The 12,948-nt window shown below is 47.6% G+C and overlaps 1 pseudogene; it reads left to right on the top strand.

Moving 5' to 3' along the window:
* The first annotated feature begins 1,885 nt into the window (after positions 1 to 1,885).
* LOC101138391 (leydig cell tumor 10 kDa protein homolog) lies at positions 1,886 to 5,751 on the top strand (annotated as a pseudogene).
* Positions 5,752 to 12,948: the final 7,197 nt, after the last annotated feature.

Consider the following 12,948-nt stretch of genomic DNA (forward strand, 5'->3'; position numbering starts at 1 on the left):
TGAATGAATGAGTTGCCTCAATGGCCACAGGAGCTCTGAGGTCCTCAGCAAAGGCCTTTGTTTTGTCGCTGAGGGGTACTCCACACTGGCAGCATTGGGCCAAGAAGCTCTTGATGGCACAAGGCAAACAGCCCTTCTGAGTAACCATATAACTGTGACATCAGGAAACAAACTGATTTTTAAATACTAAAATAAGTTTAAACTTTTTAAGGTAAATGACATTCATGAATTCTCAGGATGAAACTGAGATTTGGAGGAAATGTAATGCTTGTGTTGGTGTCGACAGACAAGTCTCAAATTTCACCCTTCACCCAGCCCCCCGCAAATTCTCCTCTGCTGTTGGAGTGATTTGGGGAAAAAGTTTGAGAAATGCCGCCTAGAGTAGCTGGCTGGAGCTCAGGACATGGGATGTCTGGATTCAGCGTGGGCTGAAAGAAGGGCATTTCAGGGAGGGGCACTGCAGGAGCAAAGGTACAATAATGGGGACAGGCGGACCTCTGCTTCTTCCTTGTTCCTGGAGCTGGGTGAGCAGCCAGTCCCTGTGAACGGCTCTGAACATGCCAATAGCTGTTGCAATATACGATTGGCAGCCACATCCCGAAGTACCACCACCACCATCACTTGGAAAAACCTCACACTATTTTTAGTCCCTTTAGTTCAAGAAAATGTTATATCATCTCTTTTCCTCCCTACAAGCCAATTCATTGTTGATCTTGTCCCGTCGTAAAACCCTGTTCTCCTTTTTAGCTGTGCGAGACCAATCAGCGGTGGGGTGGAGTCCCTCTGCTATTTTCATATTTTGTGTCACTTGTTCACATGGGAAAAATCATGACATTTTCCCATGTTGGGGCCCTGTGCAACCTGGCTTTGAATTTTAAGCAAGTAATTGCTCTGGATCATGCGAAGGGGCCGATGAGAATGACCGACCTGCAGGGCTCAGGGTTCCTGGCACCTGATGTTGGCATGACTGGGGCTCGATGCCGATGATCTTGTTGATTTTAGAAGCATTTCCAAGAAAAAGAGGAGGAACCAGTGCCCTGTAGAGTGGTGGCAGAAAAGAGGGGCAAGATCCTCCGTTGGAGGAATCTGCTCTGATTCAGTAGGAAGGCCGGGAGATGCTTGGTAGTTCCAGTTCATTGCAGGTTTACAAAATGCTTTTCCACCTTGATCTCTTTGGGTCAAAGTTCTGGGAGTTGGGTTGGGCAGAAGGCATGATCTGCCCCCTACAATTGAGGAAACAGAAGGGGCCAGAAAAACAGCCCAGCGCCCCATGGAGCTGGAAGGGGCAGAACCGGGCTGCAACTGGAGCGGCGTAGTGACTGATGTGATGGGTCAGGGGTTCAGACAAACATGGGTGTGTATCAGGCTTTTCCATTTACTGGATGAGTATCTGCACAGTCACTTCTCTTCTCTGAGCGTCGGTTTTCTCAGCTGTAAAATGGGGATGATATCCTCTCACAAGTTGGGTAGAATGTGATGATGGATGTGAAGTATGTAGTAAGTGCTCAATGTATGGTCCGTATTCATACTATCAAAACTATTTCTTGCTGCAGATTTCCCCTCTCTCTACGTATCTTGCCCAATCTTCACCTCTCTCTTTACCAGAGGGTCCCATCTGTTATCTCTTTCAACTTGCAGCCAAAGAAGCTTAAATACTATGTAAATAGCTTAAAAATTCAAGGCACAGACATGTCTGTTGTGTTCTGGATCTGCCAAGAGACATCCTTGCCATTTCTCTGCCACTTCTAGCTCCATGGGCCCCTGGGCTACTTTTCTGCCCATTTGTTTCCTCAGTTGTAGAAGGAAGATGATGCCTTCTGCCCACCCAAAATCCCAGAAATTTGGCCAAAAGAGATCAAGCTGGGAAAGCATTTTGCAAGCTGCAATGACTTGGAGATATGCGTGTCCTTTCAGCAGTGAAAGGGGATTAAGAGAAGCTGCCGCCGTGGGCCGGAGTCTGACCTGGCATCATCTGGACAATGGCTGGCATTTGTGGAGCTGTGAGTTTCTAAGAAGGAAATTACCTTGGCACTTAGCAGTATTAAGCAATGGGCAGCTGTCTAGAGCCCCATCTGTAGGGGACACACACAAAAAAACCCACTGGAAATTTAATGTCACAGGCAATGTTTACCCAAGTGCTTTCAGGGAAAGTTTGATGAAATGGGAAGATCCTTTTTGGATAAGCTGCGTGGGATACAGCATAGTCTCCCAGAGTGAGTGCCAAGAGCATAAGATCGTCCCTAAATAGGGTGGAGACAACCATCTGAGGAGCTTTCGGTTTGCTGGGTGTATTTGGGGCCAAAGCTGAATGGCTTGGGGAACCCTCTTGCTGCGGGATACGTGGGTCCCTCTATCATGAGTCCAGGCTGAGGCTGGAAAGCTGGAAAGGGAGGAAGGTGCAGTGAATATCAGGCATGTGACTGTCCTGCTATTAAGTCATTTACCCAGACTGTCCCACCCCAGCCTAAGGTTGACGTGATAGGGGCGCATATATTAGGGATGCTGTGGGAACTCCCTGAATGATTGCCCCACTCTGGGATGGACCTGGTCATGCTTAGAGGAAAACAAACCCTGCCAGGCATTCAGGTGGCCCGGGAGGTGGGGATGCTGGCAGTGAGTGTGTCTCACAAAGGCCACTGCCCTAGAGGCAAAGGCTGGTTGGAGGCTGGCCCAGTTCCTTCTGTTCCTAATCCTACAGAATCTCTTTGAAATTTCATGGGCCTCAGGGGTGACCATGGGCTGAGGGATTGAACGCTCCATGGCAGAAGCTTCACTTGGTAGTGAAAAGAGCAACCTCTCCACCACCCAGTATGAATGAGCCACAGCTCCAGGCCTTCTGCCATTCACATGGTCTAGGCAGATGGTCCAGCTAGTAGCTGTGCAGGTGCTGAGCTCCTGCTGTGTGCCAACTACTCTGTTAGGTGGCTCCTCCTGTACCCAGTTTTTAATCCTTCCAATAAGCTTGCAAAGTCAGTATTAGAATTCCCATTTTATAGAGGAGGAAGCTGAGGCTGGGGTTAAGGATTCAGCCTCTAGGGGATTGGGGACTCAGTCCTGGTCTAGAAGGACCCTCCCTCCCATGCATGTCTTCCAGTTCTAAAGTCCACACTGGATGAGATTTCCAGTGTCCTGCCCTGCTTGCTGGGTCCTTGTGGGTTTTCGTTGTGGGTGAGGGAGCTTCAGGATTCACAGATGCTGGCTGACTTAGGGTCTGGGGAGCTGGGCTCCCACCCTATTAGGGACCAGCCATAGCTGCTGGGGCCTCCTACTTAGGTGAAGAGGAAGCAAATAGACAGTTGTTTGTGGGGCCCTGCAGAGAAGGTGGAGGCGTGCTCAGGGGAATGGGGTGGGACTCCTTCTCCCTGCACCTTTCCAGCTTTTCTGGGCACTTGGTAGTGGGAACCCCAGGGGCCAGTATTGCTTTTCTTCTGCTTTTTGGGGTGGAGCTGGGAGGTGTGAAAAGGAAATGGAGGCCCTGGGCAGAGGTCAAGCACAGAGGATCAAAAGACCAATGTGGTATTTGCTTGTCCCGTTTCCTTGCCAAAGGCCACCCCCGAAGCACAAAGCCCGGATTTTCAGAACTTGACCCTTGCTGTCCTTCTGGAATTCTGGACTGAGACAGGGCAGGGGGCCATGGCCAGATGGATTCTTGCCTCGTTCTAGCCAGGGGAACAGCCGACTTGTTGGGCTGGACCAGGAATATGGCTGGCCCCTCACCCGCTTTAGGAATCCTAATTGATTTCTTTTGTACATTGCACTTTGCAACTCCCTTCTCCTGCAGGTGAAAGGGGAAATTGGAAGGTAAAACCTGCGGTGGCAAGGCCTTGAACATTTCTTATCATCTCCAAGTGCAGGGTGGAGAGAGTGACAGCTTTATGATGATTAACCTGTGGGTCTGCTGTGTTGGAAAAAAATTAATCTCGAGGCCCAAGACCCCCCCGCCCCCGGTCACTTTTAAATGCTACTTTCTCAAGGCTATGAACTTGATTCTTCCCCTCCAACTCATTGTGTTTATTTTGAATAGTACTTCTTAGGAACTTTTACATTAAGCTTTACTAGTTGATGTTGCTTAGTTTGGACTAACGTCAATAATAGGCTTATTTCCCTGGTGTAATAATGGAAAATATGCTTCGTTTCACGTGCCGCCTCGGCTAAATTGTGGTGGTAACATGGAGCTCTGTATTGGGAAGAATCTGGGGCCAAGACCAGACTCACCAGAAAGTAGTGCTGTGATTGATTAGCAATGCCTGTCATGGCCATGGGAGGCAGGAGTGGGGACACCTGTTCCATTCCCTATTTAGGAGATTAATTTCCCCACTCCTATCTGTCTAGTCTGTAGCAAACAGACCTTTAACATAAAAAGTCAATGCTCTTCTGCAAGGGTCCAATATGCTGTGCCCAGTAGGGCACCTTATGCACTCCAGAATGGTCTTGCTTTTCACCCAGCTTTCGAAGTGAAAAAAAATTTTTTTTTTTGAAACAAAGTCTCACTCTATCGCCAGGCTGGAGTGCAGTGGCACAATCTCGGCTCACTGCACCCTTCTCCTCCTGGGTTCAAACGATTCTCCTGCCTCAGCCTCCTGAGTGGCTGGGACTACAGGCGCCCACCACTATGCTCAGCTAATTTTTGTATTTTTGGTAGAGACGGGGTTTCACCATGTTGACCAAGATTGTCTTGATTTCTTGACCTCGTGATCCGCCCTCCTCGGCCTCCCAAAGTGCTGGGACTACAGGCATGAGCCACTGCACCCTGCCCAGAGTTAATTTTCTACAAAATAGATACCATCAGCTCCCTGCCACCTACAGCAACACACATAGCCCTTCAACACATGGACCCAACTTTTCTCCCTGGCCTCATCAGCAATACTCCTGCACGTGCACCTTATAGTCCAGGTGTGTGGAATTTTTCTCATTGTGTTCGGAATTCACAGTGCCCTTTCCTACATTCTTGCATTCTCATGTGTGTTCCCTTTGCCTGGAACTTCTCTTCCTTTCTTCTTATCCTTTAAGATCCAGCTGGCCTCTTCCGCTGCGTGCGGGATCCTAGCGCAGGGGCAGCGCAAGTTCCAGGTGCCCAAGCCAGCGAAGAGGCAGCGGCGGCCTCTGAAAGGAACCGGGGCCGCAGGAAAGACGGTCGTGTTACAGCTCCCAAGAAGGCGTGCGTCGGTCAGCAGCAAAAGCTTAATAAGAATCTAGAAGTCAGGATCTGGAAGAAGATCGAACATGTCATGGTGATGAAAGCCAGCAACAGCCTGCCCAAGAAGCTGGCACTGCTGAAGGCCCCGACCAAGAAGAAAGGGACGGCTGCTGCCACCTCCTCCAACAAGACACCTTCCTGAGGATGCTGGCCCCAGCACAGGCCAACACTGCAGCCCCCACCTCCATGATGGGACCTTACAGGTGATCCCACAGGCTGCATTGTCAGGAAGACGACCCTGTCCCTCAGCACTGGGTCTCACCTAGAACTTCATTGGGGGCCTGGCCCTTGGGCAGCAGATCCTAGGGTGCTGAGAACCCAGCAATGGCCAGGAAGATACAGTCACCAATCTCATCTGCCCCTGTCCTCCTTCCCAGGTCCTACCTTCACAGGTTCAACCCAGAGCAATAAACCTGGCTTTGTCATTTAAAAAAAAAATCCAGCTAACATGTCAGTTCCTCCGTGAAGTCCTCTCTGATCCCTCCGGACAGATTAGTCCTTCCCTCCATCATCTGTATTCCCACGGCATTCTTTTCATTTTTCTGTCATAGCACAGGGACATATAGACAGACGACTAAAGATGCAGCAAGCTGTTTCCCATTAGACTGGCAGCCTCTGGAGGGCAGAGACCACCATGGGATGCCGCGGTGTAGCACTGCCGCTGGCTCCCAGAAGACGCTTGGTGAAGGATGACTGAAGCAATCAACGTGAGGATGAATGAACTCCAGGATGTATTGTAAAGTGACTTGAATTTTGATTCCCATTTGTTCGAGCCTGCCAAGGCTTAAATAGCGTTTATTGGAATGCGAGGAAAGGAGGAAGAGTGGTGATTGAATGTGCTTGATAAAACTTCTCTATTTTGTGTTTGGAATAAAAATGGGAAGCTTGAGCTAAAACGGTGCTTGTTTCAGTGCTGAACAGGCTTCTCCAAGCAGGGCTTCGTGTCTAATCCTCCCCTAGAAGTGGGGAGGGTGGCAGCAGGCTGGGCACTGTCATGGGGTCAGTATAAGGGGTGGCAGTGGGATGGAGGTGGGAGACACCGTTTCCCCGGTGGGAGGGCATGGACGGTTCCACAGAGGGGCAGCCAGAGCCCAACATGCAAGGGTGGGGTTTGTCGGATGGGGCAGCTGTTCCAGGCAGTGAACAGCATGTGCAGGGCATGAGCCGTGTGCATTAACTTCCACCACACGCCGGGCGCCGTGCTGAGCAGGGGGAGTGTTCCCTGCTTCTTTCTCATCCAGATCCCCAGCTCCACCGAGCTGCATCCCAAAATGTAGTGTTCACTGGTCTGTTGATTTTACTTTTCTTGGGTAGCTAGTAGACATAATTTGTGTATCTGTGTGGAATATGGCATCTCTTGGAGGTGACTGGTGTTGTAGGCTTCCCTACAGAGTTGGCTGTGACCCTGTCATCATTCTCACACTTGGTGATATGGTTTGGCTCTGTGTCCTCATCCAAATCTCATCTTGAATTGTAATCCCCATGAGTCTAGGGAGGGACCCGGTGGGAGGTGATTGGATCATGGGGGCAGTTCCCCCATGCTGTTCACGTGATAGTTAGGAAGTTCTCATGAGATCTGATGGTTTCATAAGGGACAGTTTCCCCTGCAAGCTCTCTCTCTCCTGCCGCCTGCGTGCTCTCTCCCTCCTGCCGCCTTGTGAAGAAGGTGATTGCTTCCCCTTCACCTTCTGCCATGATTATAAGTTTCCTGAGCCATGTAGAACTGTGAGTTGATTAAACCTCCTTTGTTTATGAATTACCCTGTCTCAGGTATGTCTTTATAGCAGTGTGAAAATGGACTAATACACTCAGCTTCTCTGGCTAACGGGAAAGGCAGGGAGGGAGGGTGACACTTGCAGAGCTGCCATTGCAGCCCACCATCCCTCCCATCTCATGACCAGAAAGGGCAGAACGTGAGAAGCAGAGCCGGGATTTGTAGGGAGTCTGTGGGCCCCCTGGGGCTGAGCATGTGTAACGAGCAGAAAGAGTTTGGGCCACTTCGAGTGTCCCCAGACCCTTCCCCCATCTCTTCCCACAGAGCTGAGCTGGTGACGCTGCCTCACAGGGCCGAGGAAGGTCAGTGCATTCAATCCGGTCCCACAGAGTCTCCCCCAGGGGGCAGCAAGGATTTCACTTGGGGCTCTGCCATGGTCATTCTCGGCTGACCCTGACCAAGGCCACGTGGGGTGGCTGGCACCACGCCCTGGAGATTACCTGTCCTCCATGTGCTCAGAGCTCAGTAGAGAAACAAGATTAATACTGACAGGCAAATAATACAGTTTGGATACAATCTGAAGCTATTTGGGACACAGGCACATCCTGTTCCTTACAGCACACCCCAGTTCAAACTAGCCACATTCAAGGGCTCAATAGTGGCATGTCCTTAGTGGCTATTGTGTTGCACAGCAAAGCCTCAAAGACTTAAACAAGTTATTTAGCCTTTCTGTGCCTCAGTTTCCTCATCTGGTGGATGGGGACAATAAGAGTACCTACAGATAATACACACATAGGGTTTAGCACAGCCCCAGGCTCAGGAAAACTTTGGTAAATGCTCATTCATTATATTGCTAGTGTTGAAGGCAGGATTGGGGGGTGCGCAGTTCTCCCACTTTGGGTTTGGCTTTGGGAAGCAACTTTCCTTCAACTTGGATCCTGTGTCCACCTCGGTATTAGCTCTTACTGCCCTTTAGTCTACTGGTCCATTCCTTCTGGCTTGCTAGGACTCCCAATACCTCCCTGGGCAACGAGCTGCTGGGCTATTATACTGGTGGGTGGAGGGGGAGATGTTTTCCAAAGGAGAGGACCACACCTCTGATCTCCTAGGGGACTACTTTGTCAGCTTGGTTTGTGTCATGGGTATCTGGTTTATTAAATCCACGTGGCAGCTCATGACTCCTTTTAGCATGTTCAGGAGAAAGGCCAAAAGCCTAGGGCAGGGTGACCTGTATGGCATTTTGCCATTTGGCCAGTTTCTGTCATGTGCAAATACGACAGTCCTTACTGGGCGCTCCAGAAGTGGTGTTGTCCAGAGCAGAGGGGCCCAGCCTTGCTTCTTGCCCCTGGGCTGCGCTTAGTGCCTGCCAATCAGAAAGCCTTCCGTGATTAGGGTTGAAGATCAATGTTTCCTCAGCCCTTGGTAGGATCCATCAGCTCCCTGGAGAAAACGAGTTGCCTATCACAGCCAAGTAAGGGGTCAGGGCTTGGTGTGGATGTCAGCCCTGGTCCTTGGCCCCCCACTGTGGGCTGTTGGGCCTAATGGGGTCTCCCTGAGGGGCCTGCTCCTTGCCTCACCTCCTTGCCTTGTCATCTTCCTTTCATCGTTTCATGGATTCCACAATTAATTCCTCCCTTTCTTCATTCATTTAACTAATATTTATTGAATACCAACTGTTCGCTCGGCACATGGTATACAATGGTGAACGCTGGATCCATGAGCTCACTGTCTAAGAGAGTAAGACACTAATCAAACAATCACACAAACAAATGTGCCACTACGACCACAGCCAGCGCCTGGATGTGAGGGAGGGCCAGCTGGCTTGCTTGGTTTGGTGTGTGGTTGGGGTGTTGGCATTGTCTTTAAAACTTTCCAGGTGATTCTAAGGTGCAAGCAGGGCCCGCCAGTAGGGACAGGGGCTGGGGTGGGGGTGGAGGGAGAGCATGTGGTGTGGGTGGGGCTTGGGCAGGAGGGAGTGCTTTCAATTCTATACCTGGGCACTCTCTGCAGCCCAGGTACAAAATCCAAAGCACTCCCTCCCACCCCTCTCTTCCTATCTGTGTGACTGTATGTGGGACATTTTGATACAGCCCCATCAAAATGCAAAATTGCTGTTTTTTATTTATTTTTTATTTTTTAGAGATAAGGTCTAGCTCTGTCACCCAGGCTGGAGTTCAGTGGCGTGGTCATAGCTCACTCCTGGGTTCAAGTGATCATCCCACCTCAGCTTTCCAAGTAGCTAGGACTACAGGCAGGCCACCATGCCTCGCTAGTTTTTTTTTTTATGTTTTATTTTCATAGAGATGGGGTCTCACTATGTTGCCCAGGCTGGTCTTGAATTCCCAGCCTCAAGTGACCTTTCCGCCTGAGCCTCCCAAAGTGTTGAGACTATAGGCATGAGCCACTGCACCTGCCCCTTCTTGCAATTTCCAAGTAACACACCCATCAGTTTTTTTTGACCTTCAGTTTTTTTTTTTTTTTTTTTTTTTTTAGCTTAAATGGTACCTGAGCCTCACTCCAGGATTAGGGATAGGAGGAGGCTGAGGAAGTGGGGAAGGATATTTGTTTTCACATAGTACTTGGTAAATCATGAAGAAAGTTGAAAACATAATATTACAATTTTTAAATGTATTTTCTTGAATAGGTAATATATTCATGTGGCTACACGAAAAGGTTTTAGAGTGAAAAATCTCCCTCCCAGTTTTACTTCTGTGCAATTACCACCCCCTATCCTTAACAGGCAAGCACTTTTATGTTTTGTTTTATAAGTTTTAGTTTAAAAATCCTTTCCACCTCCCAGTTTTTTATACCAGAAGCAGTGTAATGTAAACACTGGTCTGCCCCTAAACAATATATCTCTTGGAGCTCTTTCTACGTCAGCACATAAAGAGCTTCCTCATTCTTACATTTTTTTCCCGAACAGCTGCACAGTACTCTGTTTTGTGGGATGGATGTACTGTAACATCATAATTTATTCAACCAGTCCTTACTGATGAACGTTTGTTTGTTTCCCACCTTGTTCTGCTATAATACATTACGCTGTAGTGAATAACCTTATAAATATGTCACTTCACATGTTTGCAAGTCTATCTGTGGGATAAGTTCTCAGAAGTGGGATTACTGTGGGTAGAGGGTATAAGCATTGCAATTTTGATAGATTTTACCAAATTGCCCTCTGTGGGGGTTCTTCCACCAGTAACGTGTGAGGGAGTTTGTTTCTCCACAGCCCGTCCAACAGAGTGAGTTCTTAAACTTTTGGCTCTTGGCCAACTTTGTTAGACAAATGATATTATCTCAGTGTAGTTTTCATTTGCACTTTTATTATGAATAAGGCTGAGTATTTTTTCATAGAGTTAAGGGTCATTTATACATTTGTTTTCTTTTTTTCACGTTTAAGTTCAGGGGTATATGTGCAGGTTTGTTATATGGGTAAACCCGTGTCATGGGGGTTTGTGGTACCATAAATTTGTTTTCTATGAACTGTCTACTCACATCCATTTGTGTGATTGTCCTTTTCTTAGCAATTTGTAAGAGCTTGTACATTTTAGAAAGATTAGCCCTCAATTTGTGATATGGCTTATAAATATGTCTGCTTAGATTTTTCTTGCTTATTGTTATTTTTTTTGAGAGACAGGGTCTCTGTCACCCAGGCTGGATTGAGGTGGCACAATCACAGCTCGCTGAAACCTCGAACTTCTGGGCTCGAGCTATCCTCCCACCTCATCCAATCCCATCCCTCACCCATCCCTAGCTGGGACCATAGGCGTGTGCCACCATGCTTGGCTAAGTTTTAAATTTTGTAGAGACAGAGTCTTGCTATGTTGCCCAGGTTGATCTCGACCTGCTGGCCTCAAGCTAACCTCCTGCATAGGTCTCCCAAAGGGATGGGATTACAGGTATGAGACTGCACCTGGCCTGCTTGTTATTATTTTTTTCCTTGCAGAAGTTTTAATTTTTATTAATCAAATGGATCAGTCTTTTATGAGTTCTGGAATTTGAGTGTTGACTAGAGATGTTACCCATGGCTTTATAGGAATTCTGCTGCTTTCGTCCAGGCATTTTGTAGTTTCACAGTTTTTAGTTTTAAGTCTTTGATCCCTTTGACGTTTATCCTGAAATATAGTGTGGGGTATGGTTCCGACTTTATTTTTCTCCAGATGGCCACCCAGTTGGTCCCATACTATTTATCGATTCAACTATATTTTCCTCACTGATCTGAGATGTCACATTTATCACATCCTCACTTCCACACATAGCGGGGTCTATTTCTTATATTTTTATTCTGTTCTATTGGGATATTTGTCTGAGCATATGCCAGTGACACTCTTATTACTGGGAATAGATAGCACGCTCTTTTTCATAGCTCTCTTTTTCCATTTCTGTGGATATGTTGGTTTACTTTTCTACACGAACTTTAAAATCAGTTTGTCTGCTCCTGTAACGTCACCCTCCACCCCCAATTGTGTTAGTATTTTATAGACCAGTGGTTAGGAATGTAGATGCTGGAATGAGACTGCCTGCATTCAAATCCCAATTGCCATTTTCTCTGTGAGTGGGCAAATTTCTTAGTTTTTTAAAACTTCAATTTCTCTATTGAATATTCCACACAGTATCCTGTTACGACAATATTCACAGAAGGAACCCAGCTAACACTGATTTCATTTACCAGGTACCAGGTACAATACACTTATTGCTGATGTTATGATTCTGATAATCATCATTGAAGTGTCTCCATGACAAAGTATCCCCACACCAAAACAACCATATCTCAATGTCATGTGTCACTGGAGGGTGGCAGAAGGAAGGGCTCTGGTAGCTTAGCTTGTCTATGACCATGAGATTGGGTGTGGAGGGCCTTCATGGCCTCTTGTCTCCAGTGGGAGAGCCTCATGTGTCCTGAGATTTAACACACATTGCAACCTCTGGGGGCTGGGAGTGTTGCCTGGACACACTGTGCCCTTCTAAATCTCAAAACACAACCCCCATCTTTCCTCCTCTGTCCACTTCTCAGCACCTTTCCTCATCATAGATATGTTCTTTGATTAAAGAAGAGAGAGGCCTGAATAATAAGAATGATGATAATAACAACATTTGCTGGTATTTCGTGTCTCTTATCCTCCCGACAACTTGGAAGGAGTAGCTGGGAAGGAATCTAAATCATGGTGACCATTCAACAATTGTCAGGATTTTTGGTTTTGATGCATAGCTTCCAATAAACCCTGTTGGGCTAGAGCTTGGCATCTTCCTCTTGCTACCTGGAGATGTGCAGCAGTGAGAGTCAGTCTCAGGCCAGATTCCACCATGTGAAGAATGAGAGGTAAGTGTCCACCAGAGCATCACCACCATGCCTGTGAGTGTGGAGGGTCCTTGGCATCTGGACAAGCACTGTGTGTAAGAACACTTCAAGAGAAGGAAACAGTGTTTTGGTGGCAGAACCTGCCATCCTTCTAGGAACACGAGGTGGCAGACCCCTCCATCACGTAGGGGTTGGGGCACACAGAACCAAAGGGAATTCTAGTCCCAGAGCTGTGCTGCGCCTCTGGGTTTCTGCATGCTTAAACCCTGTTTATGCAAAGGCTAGAATGCTGGACAGTCTTTCTAACCAGCCCCGATTCTTGACCCCTGTTTTTTATCCACGACAGGTGTGTCTGACCTACATGAGGTTAGGCTATAAGCCCTATGGTGTGAATTTAGATAAAGATAGTTGAAGTCCTTGATAGCACCTTCTAGAGCATGGGTTCCTGATAGGGAATTTCAACTGTTTACTAATTGCCTTAGGGTGAAGATGAAAGTAAATTTATACACATGTCTACATTTCCTTCACATTGTTTATACTTGAGTGTTTTAAAGTAATTAATAGATGAGATAATAGGGTCTTAATTCAACTCTGACTTCACACATGGGGAAACTAAGGCTGAAGAAAGCAAGTAACTTGCCCAAGGTTACATGGCCACTTAGTGGGATTCTGGAATTGAAACCTAGGTCTCTGCTGCCCAAAGCCTAGGCCTCTGCCCTGCCCAACTTTCCCTGAACAAGA

Source organism: Gorilla gorilla, chromosome 8 (assembly GCF_029281585.2).
Source record: "Gorilla gorilla gorilla isolate KB3781 chromosome 8, NHGRI_mGorGor1-v2.1_pri, whole genome shotgun sequence".
NCBI classification, from domain to species: domain Eukaryota; kingdom Metazoa; phylum Chordata; class Mammalia; order Primates; family Hominidae; genus Gorilla; species Gorilla gorilla.